Source organism: Capra hircus, chromosome 15 (assembly GCF_001704415.2).
Source record: "Capra hircus breed San Clemente chromosome 15, ASM170441v1, whole genome shotgun sequence".
Classification (NCBI taxonomy): Eukaryota; Metazoa; Chordata; class Mammalia; order Artiodactyla; family Bovidae; genus Capra; species Capra hircus.
In genome coordinates, this window is record NC_030822.1 from 19,712,467 (window position 1) to 19,728,093 (window position 15,627).

General features: G+C 41.6%; 1 long non-coding RNA gene across 1 annotated transcript in view; it reads right to left on the reverse strand.

Annotated features, from left to right (window-relative positions):
• Nucleotides 1–15,627, reverse strand: part of LOC108637654 — a 47,567-nt gene that overhangs the window by 12,300 nt on the left and 19,640 nt on the right. Inside the window, exon 2 of the long non-coding RNA XR_001919210.1 lies at nucleotides 993–1,100. This is a non-coding gene — a long non-coding RNA (uncharacterized LOC108637654). The remainder of the gene's footprint in view (nucleotides 1–992; nucleotides 1,101–15,627) is intronic.

Genomic DNA, 15,627 nt, shown 5'->3' on the forward strand with positions numbered 1-15,627 from the left:
GTGACAGCTGGCATGGAAGAAAGGACCCAGGGGGAAAAAAAGAAGTTAAAGAAAGGAAAAAAAGCATGGCAAGATTTTTGAGAGGTCAGGTGAATTGAATTAAGGATTATTATCACGTGTACAGAAACTACAGAGCAACTATCTATAAAGCTCAGATTGGTGGCATTGAAAGATGGAAAATGATGGCGAGGTGAGAAAATGTTTGAGCACAGTCTCCATGCCAGTCCCTCCCCACCCTCACCAGGAGAGGGGCTGTGTCTTAGTCCTTCATGGCCTGGATACTGGGCATAATTCCTGACAAGTAAAAGGTGTTAAACAAAGTACTTTAAAAGCAAGGAATACTTCTCTCCAGAGAGCAAAGCCTTTTGGACATAAGCCAGCAGAACCTATCTGAATGTAGATAAATCTTGATTTGTGATGTAAAAACTAACTTGAAAATATAAAAATATTATCTTGAGTTGAAATGTAGTAAGTTAAAAAATAGTTTCACTAAAAAGCCTCTGTTTGTAATTTACCTGACATGTTTCTCTGCTTACTGTTCTTTGTGTTTTAATTCATTGCCTGCTCAAAAATATATTAAACTGTAACTGGACAATAAATTTAAAAAATTTTAAATTGACCCCATATTCTTGAACCCATCACTAAGTTGTTTTGTGTCTAGTTGCCACTTCTGTCAGTTGGCTGATTTCTGCTTCTTGGCTTCAGCATCCATGCTCCTAAATGAAGTAAAAAGAATCAAGTGCCCCATGGCACGTCTTCAGTCTTGTAACCAGGAATGCAAGAGAAAAGTTTAAGACAGAATCCTGTGTGTGATGGTCCTATTGATTAGGTAACTATGTTCCAGTCAACCAGAGATCAGATGACTTGGGTGTGTGTATACATTCCTGAAAATATTTTTATAAGAAAAGCATAAGTGAAAGATAAGCAAACTGATGTGAGGGATTTACTTTTAAAGGACAGAGAGAGAGAAGAGTCAGCTTGATCATCCTCACCTTCTGCATCAGTCAGCAATTTACCAAAAATACACCAAAGGGAAGATTGCCAACCACTGTTCTTCATCAGTTGAATTCTCCAGAGTGGTAATCCATACTTATTATGACCTTAACATACCAGGGGAAGAAAGATTGAATTAAATTCAGTAGAATCGCTGGTATTACATTTCAAAGCTCCATATATTCATTCATTCCATAAATATGAGCAAAACCACTAGATAATCAGAAAGACCATTCTTTAGTCATTCTGAATCAGCAGGATTGTTCTGCAGAGTCTTTTAATGAGTTCAGTACCCCCTCAACCCCTCACCCCCAAAACTCGCTGAATCCTTTCTCCATTTGAGCCAAAGTCCTGGTTCATGATGAGACATGTTTCAGAGTGCTCTTGTCTCGCTGGCAGGGCAGGCAGGGCGGAGCTGGAAGAGGATGTGAGGAGTCGTAGGAACTGCATTCTTTAGTCACCCTGGCAAAGCAGAGATGCTTTACTCTCTAATGGCTGACACAGCAGCAGCAACGACCCCTGTGAGACTTGACTCAACACAACTTGACTACGAGAGCATTTCAGGTGGTGCTTATATAGAGACCGCACAGTGCTATACAAATGATCTCAGCTCTTACATAATCATTATTTGCAAAACGTGGGGCAAGAGTGAGAGGCCGTCGGGGAGAGCCTGACTACTGCCATCTTGGCTAATTTGCTCTTTCCCTACAGCTCTGAGTTGGTTTATGGAGCGGATTATCTGCAGTGTGGTGACCCAACGGCCTTGTAAAAGAGAGAAGGCGTGATCAGTTTAGGAAGTCATCCTTTAAATTGTCATTTTGGCGGGGTGGCTCTGAGGGTAGAGAACTAGGCTGGGGTCAGAAATCTTGGGTTCCAGGCCCTTATTATTATAGTGCTGTGTGACGCTGGGCTTCAGTTTCTTCCTCATAAAATGAAGAGTTCAACAAGGTGACTGGGGCATGCAGTTTAGTGCCTTCTATTAGTATACTGTTGTTTTTCAGTCGCGAAGTCATGTCTGACTCTTTCCAAACCCAGGGACTGTAGCCCAGCAGGCTCTTCTGTCTGTGGAATTTTCCAGGCAAGAATAGTGGAGTGGGTTGCCATTTCCTTCTCCAGGGGAATCTTTCCAATCCATATCTCCAATCAAATCCATGTCTCTTGTATCTCCTGCATCGGCAGGCAGGTTCTTTACCATGGTACCACCACCTATAGGATAAAGGATGCTGGTAAAATCCTATCAAGGCAAGTTTCCAAATCCTAAAGACTTAAGAGTCTTTATAGAAATGAAATGGTGGGTTTTTCACCCCAAATCAGGTGTTCTTTGTACTCAGGGATCCTGGTGAGAGGGCTCCTTCCTAAACTAGATCAGCTGTAAGGCCTGTTCTTCCTGAAGCCCAAGATAACCTGGAGTTTGCATCAAGGTATATATCTGGCATAGGGTGCTATGCCAGCAGTTCCATTTCCAGTGTTCTGCCCAGAAAGGTCTCTACTGGTATCCTCCTGAGCTCTATGAGACCCACCCAGGGCATTTAAGCTGGGCTCCATCTTCCCTCAGCTCCCATCTCAAAAGGAAACCTCAGCGTCTCTCAAAGAGAAGCCTTTCATAGGACTGTGGATTGGGGTTGAAATTGAACCCCCTGACCCTGACTGAAGACATCATTTGTCTCATAATTGTGATCCATTTGGAGGAGTTACAAAAGCCTCAGCTCTGGGGCTCTTTACTCCTGTAACCACTGTCAGGCAGGTGATGCCTCTGGTTATCTTTGGGTAATTTTAGGTACCTAGAGTTGTTCTAGAAGAAGAGAATCATAAAGGTGAGTTTTCTGAATTGTTTCTCTCATCTGATTAGATTTAAAGGCACTACGGACCGTATTTTCTGTAAAGATGATACTCGGAGAAGGCAATGGCACCCCACTCCAGTACTCTTGCCTGGAAAATCCCATGGATGGAGGAGCCTGGTGGACTGCAGTCCATGGAGTCACTAAGAGTTGAACACAACTGAGCGACTTCACTTTCACTTTTCACTTTCATGCATTGGAAATGGCAACCCACTCCAGTATTCTTGCCTGGAGAATCCCAGGGACGGGGGAGCCTGATGGGCTGCTGTCTATGGGGTTGCACAGTCGGACACGACTGAAGCTACTTAGCAGCAGCAGCAGCAGCAAAGAGGATACTGACAGTCCATGGTATGCTGCAGCAACAGAGATATACAAAATAAGATCACTGAATACTCCGAAACAAACACTTGTAAAAGGCAAGGTTCTTCAAAGGAAATCCATTGCTGGCTCTTACATGAAAGGGTTGTCCTCTCCTACCCTCACCCCGTTCCCGATAAGACAAAGACTTAATGCTGCCCTGAAGAATTTGACTTTGGAAATGGCCAGTTTCACTTTGCTGAAAGCCCTGGGGCTGGGAGCAACTGCCTGGAGGTAGCCTGTCTTATGTTGCTTGGCCAGGAGAAATCTCTTGAGGCAACATGAAATTATGTCTCTTTGGGTCATTTACTTTTCTAAGAGTCAGTAAAATAATAACACCATCATAACAATAGTGATCACTCACATGGCCCTTGCTATGTGCCAAGCACATAGCTCTTAGCCACAGAGAGATTCATGTTTTAAATGTTTACAACAACCTTATAAGGTAGGTATTATTAATCCCATTATTCAGTTGGGGAAATGGAGGCAAAGTCAAATAGCTACCTAGAAGGTATGTAGGATTTGAACCCAGGAAGTCTGGCTCCAGAATCCAGGTTCTTAGCACACTTGGGTGATGAACAGGTTTGGACTGAATCCTGGCCCTGGGGATAAGGTCTTAGAGAAGACCCTGAAACTCTTCCAGCCTCTGCCTCTGAATTTTAACACAGGAATAGTAACAGCTCCTGCCTGATAGAAATGCTGCAAGATTGAAATGGGTTGATAAATGTAAAGGGTTTTGTCCAGGGCCTGCCACATCATAAGGGTTCAATAAATGGGCTTCCTATCCTCTGAGACGCTAACGTGCAGTTGTTGCAAATAATAGTTTCTCCCAGTTTGGAGCCTGTCTTTTCATCCTCTTAACAATATCTTTCACACAGCAAAAGCTTTTAATTTTGGCGGTCTAATTTATAGATTTCTTTCCTTTTATCAATTGTGCCTTTGGTGTCATATCTAAGAACTCTTTATCAAGTCCTAGGTCCTGCAGATTTTCTTTTAAAATTTTTATAGTTGTGAATGACTTTTTGAAAGGGCATTTTTTTTCCAAAATAAAAAAGGAAGACATGCCTATTGTAGACCATTTGGAATATAAAGAAAAACTCAATGAGGAAAGCTAAAATCACCAGTAAAACCAACATACAGAAATACATTTGGTATTAGATTTAAGGTCTTGCAACTTAAATAAAAATGTCACGTCTTTTATAATGGGGAAACAGAATCCTCCAACAGTAAACTGCATTATTGAGTACCAACCGAAGTGCTGATGGTAGGTACTTCTCTTAATGCCAAGATCAGCTGGGGGAGTTGCCATTCAGAAAACACTAAGAACTACTGACCCAAACAGTGAAACTCATGTTTATGAACCGCAGCTGTTAGTCACAAGCTGTAATTGCCCCACCAGATAAAGAAGCTATTTAAGAGAGCAGGTTGCTATAGCTGAAAAGAAACAGAAAATAATCTTTTTGGAAATCACAGGATTGTAACTAGGGGAATGTCAGGTTTGAGGGTGGAATGGATCTTTGTGTATTTGCTGACTTGGAGACGGACAGGCTGATCTGGCATGAAGACGGTCCAGCCCTGGCTGCTGTTCTGTTTTGTTGGAGAGTAAAAGATTGAGGAAGGCTTCCCTGATGGCTCAGCGGTCAAGAATTCGCCTGCCTGTGCATCTGATGCAGGTTCGATCCCTGGGACTGCAAGATCCCCTGGCGAAAGAAATGGCTACCCACTCTAGTATTCTTACTTGGGAGATCCCATGGACAGAGGGGCCTGGCAGGCTACAGTCCATGGAGTCCCAGAAGATATGACTGAGCAGACACACACACATACACATAGTCAGTTGAGGATCCTTTTTTCAAGTCTAGGTATGTGAGGGCTTCCACAGCTAGCATCCCTCCAGCCTACCCACGTCTGATTCTGATACCCAGAATTTTGCCTCTTGTCCCACCCCCATCACCTGTCTGACTTGTCAAGTCAGTTGGTAACACCTGTGATCAGAGCACTGGCCTTTATTAGTACACTCTCACCCCCTCCCCCTCCCATCCCACCTCTGCACAGAATACCTGAGGTGGTCTTAAAATACACCATTAGACATTTCAAGAGACATCCCTCCCTACCTTCACTGCCAACCTTCTGAAAAGCTGACACATTTCGAAAGGGCATTTTGAGTGAAAGAGGTGAGATTTGCTATTTAAATTGTCTAGTGAAGTTAAGAAATAATTCTGAAGTTTAGATTTTCATGTATCAAGTTTGCATCCAGTGGAACATCGAGTGAAGTACTTAACTATATACCTGCAAAGAAAATTCTGTTTCTTGATTACCAAGTAAGTATCACTGTGGTTGGTTGAATTTTGAGGAATCAAGTATAATCCTAGGATGGTGACTGATACAAAAAATTTCATGAAAACTCAGATTAAAAGTTAATTATATGCTGAAAATTGAAATCTAAATGCTCATCCAAATATATATAATTATAAATTATTATATATCCATTCAGAAGCTTGACATTTATTGCTATAGAAAGGTGCCTACATATTCCAAGTTTTAAAAAATTGGTTATAAATGTACAAGTAGAATTGGATCCTATTTTTAAAGAGGCATTGGGAAAGACATACAGCTGTCTCCCTTTATCCAAGGTGGTTACAGTTCAGAACTCCCAATTGGATGCCGGAAACTGTGGATAGTCCTCGATCCCAGATATACTGTTTTTTTTTTTTTTTCCTGTACATACAAACCAGTGGTAAAGTTCAATTTATAAATATGTCAGGTACAGTAATACATTAAGGACAATAATAATAAAATACAATAATTATAACAATGCGTACATGCTAAGTCACTTCAATCGTGTCCAACTCTTTTCCACACTATGGACCATAACCCGCCAGGTTCCTCTGTCCATGGGATTCTCCAGGCAGGAATACTGGAGTGGATAGCCGTGCCCTCCTTCAGGAGGGATCCCTTCCCAACCCAGGGATCGAGCTCATGTCTGTTACATCTCCTGCATTGACAAGAGGGTTCTTTACCACTAGAGCCATCTGGGAAGCCCCAATTATAAGAACATACTGTAAAAAACAAAATACGTCAATGGTCTCTCTCTCAAAATATCATAGTGTACAAATTTAATGCTTTTTCAATCTTAGCACTCTCACTCACTATGGCCCTAAGTTTTTCAGTTAGAGGTGCAACAGCAAAACTAACACAAATTTCTTTTTCCTTCGTCACAATTCCATGGATAGAAAACTTGTTCTTACCATAGATCTTAGCAACTTCGGCACAGTAAAGATTTTTCTCATTACTTATTAAATCGAGAACTTGCACCTTTTCACTTTGACAGAAGCACTTTATCACTTTCCTCTGGCATGTCCAGACTGCCAGCATCACGACACTAATGAGCTTTGGGGTCATTATTAACTAAAGTAAGAGTTCCTTGAACACAAGCACTGTGATACCTGACTGTTGGACTGATAACCAAGACGGCTACTATGTGACTAAAGAGCAAGACTTCACGGACAAAGAGACAATTCACATCCAGGGCGTGTCTGAGCTCTGGGCCCAATTTTATCAGGCTACACAGAGTTTAAGACTTATAAATTGTTTATTTCTGGAATTTTCCACTAATATTTTTGGTATGTGGTTGACTATGAGTAACATAAATTGTGGGAAGTGAAATCTTGACTAAGGGGGGACTTCTGTATACCGAGAGAATATTAGTAGTAGTCTCTGGGTCATTCAGTTATGACATTTTTTTATTTTTTATTTTCTTCTGAGTTTTCCCAAATGAATTGCATAGAGCTTGTACTGCCTTAATAATCAGAAAACAAGAAAGAAAACGAATTCCCAGCAATGGTCATAAGGTGGCATGTTAAACAGAACTGTATCTGTAGTTTACAATTTTAATAGTTTTGTAAGTTATAAAAAATTCATAGTTAAAAATATTCAAAAGGGAGAATAAGATGAAAAATGAGACTCTTCTCCTTGCAAATCCTCAGACCTCCCTCCACATGTAACTACTGTCAGCAAAAATATATGTTTAAAGGAGAAATTGAATAGACAGAGCAGATCTGAAATATGGAAGCTAATGTGAAGAGGCCCCAGACAAATCTTGAAGAGAAGTGAATAAAACTCACCATCCACCACCTAGCCCACCCTCAGGACATTCCTTCATAATCATATGCCACTTCACATAAAGGAAATCACCCTCTTTACACTTTGAACGCATGGGTACCTATAGACACTGATACCTAGCCAAGCATGCAAATTAGCATGGACTCTAAATTCCAAATGAATCAAATCAAGTTTGAACTTTTAGCACATTGGGTAGAGAGTCACAGAAGCAGCAGACCCTGCCCCTGGGTGTGGGGAAGGCTCTTCCTTCTCTCCCATACCCACCACCCACCCCATCCCCCACCTTGCCCAAACATGCTTATTGACTAGCTTAATATTTGACACTTTCTCATCCCCGTGTGTGTGTATGTGTGTGTGCTCCATCGTGTCCAACTCTTTGCCACCCCGTGGACTGTAGCTGACCAGGGTATTCTGTCCATGGGATTATCCCGGCAATACTGAAAAGTAAAAGTGAAGTCACTCAGTAGTGTCCAACTCTTTTCGACCTACCAGGCTCCTCCATCCATGGGATTTTCCAGGCAAGAGTACTGGAGTGGGTTGCCATTTCCTCCTCCAGAACATCTTTAGATTCAGGGACCAAACTCAAGTCTCCTGCACTTGGCAGGCAGATTTTTTACCACCTGGGAAGCCCCACTCTCATTCCCCATGCTTTAGCTTAAATGTCACTTCCTCAGAGAAGAGACAAATGGACTTGGCTAAACTGGTGTAACTCCCCCTATACCGTTTATCCTCTCACCATTCCTGATAGTATCCTTGGGAACACCTATCACCATTTGTATTTTTTGACTTTATGTACTTATGCTTGACCCCTAACTCTCCCCTCTCCCCAGTTTGTAAACTTCACAAAAGCAGGGACCCTGTGTGTGTGTTTATGTATGTTTAATAGCTGACTTTGTTTAGTCAGCTAATAAAACAATGTCAAAAAGATGGAAAATTTTTACAAGTCCATTTTCGAGCTGATATTCTAATTTTATAAATGTTTTAGATAATGGCTGACCCTTAAATGGTAGGTCCATTCATTTCTTCCTTCAGTCAACCAACAGATTTCTGTTAAGAGCCTGGTATTTGCCAGGCCTTGTGCCAGGTGCTGGAGATAGAGGTATGCCCAGCAAGGAAGACAAATCAAAACAGGCAAGTACGTTCTAGGGAGACTTGAGCTGTAATACAGGTTTTAGGGAAGCACTGAGTTAGCAATTTCCTGAGCTTTATGAGAACCACAGCTGATTTTTTTCTTCACCCAAGTCACCCTGTGGCATCCATTTAAATTCAACAACTTCATACCCAAAACGTTGATTGGGGTTATCTGTGTATCTGTAAGTTTGTACAGAAAACATAATCAATTTTTTTAACAGAGACTAAATAGTGTAAGAGAGTGACACCATAGCACACGAGTGAGAAAGCAGACAAATAGTTTTAAAAACGACCTCTGCAAAGTAGGGCTCTATAAAATGCATTCTCTCTCTTTCCTCCATCCTTTCCTGGCTCCCTCCTACTTTCTCTCTCACACACAGTTCAGACACAAGACATGGAGAAGCAAATGTTTTCTGACTCAATGACTTCAGCGGATTAACGCTCCTTTGAAAGTGATATTGCTGCAGCCATAACGTGTTTATGTGTAACACAGACATCTTTATATATAATGCAGACGTGTCTGCGCGGGGAACATTAACATCCTGGCCTTGTCATTTAGAGAGGTAGGAAGTTCAGCCTAGAACTCGAGATCCCCAAAGCCTTGGGAAATCTTGATACGGGAGGAGGGAGCAGGAGAGAAGAAGGGAGATTATTTTAAGGGTTATTTCTCTTTTTTTCTAACCCTCCTGGGCTTAACTCCTACTCTCAAGAAACAATCCTTTGCCAGCACAGCTGGGATGGTTGTCAGGCAGAGGTATCCTGGCTGAGGAGAGCAGTCATCCAAAAATTAGAAGATGCTGGTAAATCACGGAGACACTGAAGTGAAAGTTCCATTTTCTAATAACTTGATGGCAAAATATTTATTTGAGACCTTGACACTCCATCCCCAAAGAAACAAATTAAGAGTATTTTCTCAAGAATGTTCTTTACGTATCAAAATATATCCTCGAAATTATCTTTTTACTTTAATACTTTAAAACTATCGTTCTTTGTAAATCATGAAAGTTACCCAGGCTTACTATAGCAAAATCAAACAATTCAAAAGTATATCAAGTAAAAAGTTAAAGTCTAGCCCTCCCCTCTCTCCCACTACTCAAAGCAGCCCTGTCCCATAGAAATGTAATGTGAGCCACATATGTAATTTAAAATTTTTTAGCAATCACATTGAAAAAGTAAAAAGGAACAGGTGAAATTAGTTTTATATATTTTATTTAACCTAATGTATCCAAATATTATTGCTTTGACATGTAATCAGCAATATCAAATTATTCATGAGCTAAAAATGATTGAGATATTTTCTGTTATTTTTTTGTACCAAGTTTTCTTGGTACAAATCTGGTATGTGTTTTATACTTATAACGTGACTCAGTTTGGATACTAAATTTTCATTGAAAAACTTGACCTATGATTGAGACGTCTTAAAACATACAGTTGAAAAAGATTCACATATCCAAGTTATTGCAAACACTACAAAGTTTTCCAATAACTGAAGTACCAGTTTTTAAGTTAAATCTGAAGTAATTAAAATGAAATAAATTTTAAAAATGTGATCCCTCTATTTCACTAGCCACATTTCAAGTACTCAGTAGCCATTTGTGTTTGTAACTACCATATTGTAGCACATAGTCCTGCGGGAAACATTGTTGTGAGTTTGGTGTGGAACCTTCTTCACTTTTTCTCCATTCACATATACATAAATGTATAATTTAACAAATATATGTATGTTACACATATCTGTATTTAATTTCAGAAAATTGTGCTATATATTTTATTCAATCTATTTTTTCAATTAAAGTTGTATTTTGGATATTTTCCCTTTTCATTACATGAGGATCTGTATTTTTTAAATAATGCTTGTGTAGTAGGTTTATTGAACCACTTCCCTACTAACGGGCACATAAGTTGTTTCTGATGTTTTTTACATTTATAAATATCTGTGCTTGCCTATTATGCTAGTATTTCCATAGGATACATCCCAAGAGTTGACTCTTCTGAGCCAAAGGGTATATACATCAAAAAATCTGAACGCTAAAGCCAAATTATCCTCCCAAATGGTTACGTCAAATTTTATCCTACACTTTCGGCTGTCATTTCTTGCCAGCACCTGTAAATACTTGAAATGCCAGAATCATAAAACATGAAAAAGATCTTAGGGATCATCTATTCCAGTCCCCTTATTTTATGTACCAAGAAGATCAAGCCAAAGCTACGGGAAGAGGCCATGTAGCTTATTTGTGGCCAGGCTGGGACCTGAGAAGCTCCCGGGTTCTTGCTTTCTGTCCTGGTCCCGGGGAGCACGGAGAAGCCCGGCAGCACCTTTCCAGGCATCCTCAGGAAGGTCATCTTTCTCCGGCTCCCGGTGCTGTATCATCATCAAACCCACCCTGGCCAGCTAGCTCAGCAGGCCTTTCAGTGGAGAATCGCATCGCGCCTCAGTAAACAAGGAGCAGGAGTCGAAGGAGCCTTTCCTTGACATTTGTATCCAAAACTGAATTCAGTCTGCTCAAATGCTCGCTAGAGTTTCAAGTGTGCCTTTCCTGCCTCCCTTCTGCTAAGCACAGCCAAGTAATGGACTCAGGCAGAAGGAAAGAAAGTGATGGGTGGGAGTGGGGGTGGGGCGTGTTTCGTTTCATGCAGAAATAAACTCCACTGGTCAGCAGTTCCTGGCTGGCCAGCTCAGAAACACTGTCTTTAATAGGAATCACTTTGAGAGGCCAAGGCAGAAGGGTGTGAAGGTCTTTTGCAGGGGAATGTGTTTCCCTCTAGCCACCCTTAAGCTGGTGGGGCCCTTGAGATGCCTGAGGCATCTTACATGTCAGTAAGATGGGCTTCTGCCGGGGACCCCTACCCTACAGTTCCCTACAACTTTACACAAGTGCTGGCCCATAGAATCCTTGCAGAGTAGGCTCCATGCTCGAATGTGCATTGGTGGCAAAGGGCTAGAAACGATCTCTCTTAACTCCATCTCCAGGACACCTCCCTCTTCCTCATCATTCAGCCCCCATCCCCATCCTACACCCTGCTCAGCCACCAGGCCCCCTCTCTCCTCTGTCTGTTGCCTACACCCTCAGCTCAACTTCATTACAGACATTAAAAATAAAAAACCTATTTGCTTATGCTAACTCATTTAAAAATCAACTCAGACATCTTAATTCTATTTAATTTTTTTCTTTCCTGTCTTACACCCCTACTTCCTACCCAAATATGATGCTTTTTTGACATATGGGCACCAAAGAGCCAAAATCCAGATTGAAAGCTCCTACTTTTCTTATATACGGGCCAAATAGTTCACACTCCTGCTAAACTTGGAGATGCCTTTTGGTCCTAGTTTTTCTTTTTCTGATGTTTCTTTATTGGAAGAAAGGAAAGAGGCATCACAGTAGGAAAAGATGGAGGGTGGGGAGAGCAGAAAGCAAAATAAGGATTTATTTCGTGCTGTTTTAGCAGGCCATTGTAAGGCTTCTAACCTTGTCATGGTTGGCATATCCTTAGCCCCTAAATGCAGTTCATCCACAGACCTTGCTGCTATGATATCCTGACCCCTGCAATATCTCCAAGTCTACACATTTCTCTTCCTTTTGACCATCTTCACTCTAATTCAGCCTTCCCTCAGTTAGCTCCTATGATATTGTACCCACTCTGGGCTGTTAAGTGTTATGTCTCACACTGTAGGCAGAATGACTGCAAAGGACTTTAAAGCCTCATGTTAACCCCTGTAGGGAATAATGACAACAATCATGAGCAGCATTGTTAAAATTTGTTGAACACTTCCTTTGTTCCAGGCACAATTTTTAAAAAAATTTTATTGGGGTATAGTTGGTTTACGATGTTGTGTTTCAGGTATACAGCAAATGAATCTATTTACACACACACACACACACACATACACACACACTCTATTTTAGATTCTTTTCCCATATAGGTCATTACAGAATAGAGTTCTCTGCTATCCAGAAGTTCCTTATTAGTTATCTATTTCAGGTACTTTTTTTTTTTTAATGATTAAATATCTGAGTCATTTAATCTTCATAACCTTAGAGGTAAATATGATTATTCTCATTTTACAGATAAAGAAACTGAAGCACAGAGATGTATGTAATTTTCCCAAGAACAAAACAGTTAAGTGGTGGAACTAGTTTAGGAATCCAATCTGAAAGAATTATCAAGAATTACCCAAAAAAGAGACGCAGATGTATAGAACAGTCTTTTGGACTCTGTGGGAGAAGGCAAGGGAGGGATGATTTGAGAGAATAGCATTGAAACATGTATATTATCATATGTGAAATAGATCGCCAGTCCAGGTTTGATGCATGAGACAGGGTGCTCGGGGCTGGTGCACTGGGATGACCCAGAGGGAGGGGAGGGGGAGGGAGGTGGGAGGGGCATTCAGGATGGGGAACACATGTACACCAATGGCTGATTCATGTCAATGTATGGCAAAACCACTACAATATTGTAAAGTAATTAGCCTCCAATTAAAATAAATAAATTTAAAATATATATATATATTTCCCCCCCAAAAAAGAAATACCAGAGTGATTAATATTTACATATGTGGCAATGACAGAAGGGTCACAGACAGGTGTAAATTTTTATACAGACCCCACAGGATAGCAAGTGAGTTGCATCTCACTGATTGATTGGGAGGAACTGCCTGGGCCGCTGGATTGAGAAAGATCACAGGGCTACATCTGGACCCAGTGGGAAACTATGAGGGATTAGGGATGTCTGTCCTGGGCCAAGTCGTGGCTGGAGTGGAGAGTGCGTTTGTTTCCTTGCGCAAGAAATTACCACAAATTTAGTGCCCTAAAACAACACAAATTTATTATCTAATAGTCACAGAGATCAGAAATCCCAAATGTGTTTCCTTAGGCTAAACTCAAGGCATGGGCTGGGCTGCACTCCCTTCTGGGGGTTCTTCCTAATCGAGAATCTGTTCCTTGCCTTTTTCAGCTTCCAGAGGCTGCCTACATTTCCTGGTTTGTGGTCCAAATCCAAGAATTGCATCATTCTCACTCTGCTTCTATCCTTACTTCTCTGTGACTCTGCGCCTCTCGCCTGCCTCTGTCGCTTAAAAAATTTTTTTAAATTAATTTATTTGGCTGTGTGAAGTCTTGGTTCTAACACATCAGGATGTTCAATCTTCCTTGTGGCATAGAGGATCTAGTTCCCTGACCTGGGATCAAACCCAGGCCCCCTGAATTGAGAGCATGGATTCTTAGCCACTGGACCACTAGGGAAGTCCCTTCTTTCCCTTTTAAAAGGACCCTTGTGATTACCCTTGTCCCATCACTTCATGGGAAATAGATGGGGAAACAGTGGAAACAGTGTCAGACTTTATTTTTTTGGGCTCCAAAATCACTGCAGATGGTGACTGCAGCCATGAAATTAAAAGACGCTTACTGCTTGGAAGAAAAGTTATGACCAACCTAGATAGTATATTCAAAAGCAGAGACATTACTTTGCCGACTAAGGTCCGTCTAGTCAAGGCTATGGTTTTTCCAGTGGTCATGTATGGATGTGAGAGTTGGACTGTGAAGAAGGCTGAGTGCCGAAGAATTGATGCTTTTGAACTGTGGTGTTGGAGAAGACTCTTGAGAGTCCCTTGGACTGCAAGGAGATCCAACCAGTCCATTCTAAAGGAGATCAGCCCTGGGATTTCTTTGGAAGGAATGATGCTAAAGCTGAAACTCCAGTACTTTGGCCACCTCATGCGAAGCGTTGACTCATTGGAAAAGACTCTGATGCTGGGAGGGATTGGAGGCAGGAGGAGAAGGGGACAACAGAGGATGAGATGGCTGGATGGCATCACGGACTCGATGGACGTGAGTCTGAGTGAAGTCCGGGAGTTGGTGATGAACAGGGAGGCCTGGCGTGGTGCGATTCATGGGGTCGCAGAGAGTCGGACACGACTGAGCGACTGAACTGAACTGTGATTACATAGGGCCGATCTGGATGATCCAAGATAATCTCCTCATATCAAGATCTTTAATTTCATCATTCTCCAAGTCTCTCTTGCCATATAAGGTAATAGTCACAGGTGCCAGGCATTAAGCAGTGGTCCTCTTTGGGATGCCATTATTTTGCCTGCCATGGGGAATGATGGCATCTTGTGGTGTGAATGCTCCCCTGAAACCAGACTCTAGCAGAGTGGGCACAGGAACTTCAGTCTTATTTGCTTTTATATCTTTCACTTCTGTCACAAATATGCAAATCGTTGATGAATAAATGAATGAGCTGATTAAAAAAATACATAGAATAATAGAGTATCTGTCTTAAGTGTGTAAGGAAATTCTGTTGTTAACATGGAAATTTGGAGGGAACCTTTAAAAAACTTTTAGTGGGGTCCCACACTTTGGGCAATGCCAAAATTAATGGTGGTAAACTGAGGTTAATATGAAGCAGACTTCAGTGCTGAATGAATTTTTGGATTTACCAGTTGTCTTAACTAGTTGGGCTTGTTGTTGTTCAGTCACTAAATCATGTCCCGAATCTTTGAGACTCCAGGGACTGCAGCATACCATGCATCCCTGTCCTTCACTTTTCTCCCAGAGTTTGCTCACACTCATGTCCATTGAGTCGATGATAACATCCAGTCATCTCATCCTCTGCCTCCCCCTTCTTCTTTTGCCTTCGATCTTTCCCAGCACCAGAGTCTATTCCAATGAGTCAGCTCTACGCATTAGGTGGCCAAAGTATTAGAGCTTCAACTTCAGCATCAGTCCTTCCAAAGAATACTCAGGGCTGATTTCCTTTAGGATTGACTTGTTTGACCTCCTTGCAGTCCAAGGGACTCGCAAGAGTCTTCTCCAGTTTGGGCTGCTATAACAAGTTACCAGGGACTGCGGCTTACAAACAACAGAAACGCATGGCTCACAGTATTGGAGGCTGGAAGACAGGGCCCGGTTCTGGTGAGAGCCTTCTTCCAGGATGCTGACTTCTCATTGTGTCCTCACATAATGAAAAGACAGCAAGCTAGCTCTCTGGCCTCTCACTAATCACATCTGTGAGGGCTCTGCCCTCATGACCTACTTACCTCCCAAAGGGTCCACCTCTGAATACCGTCACGTTGGGGATTAAGATTTCAACAAAGGAAGTTTGGGAGTCGGGGTGGAAGCACAAACATTAAGTCCATAGCATGAGTCTTTTCTTGACATCGCTATCTTTTAACTGCACCAGGGGACAGAGG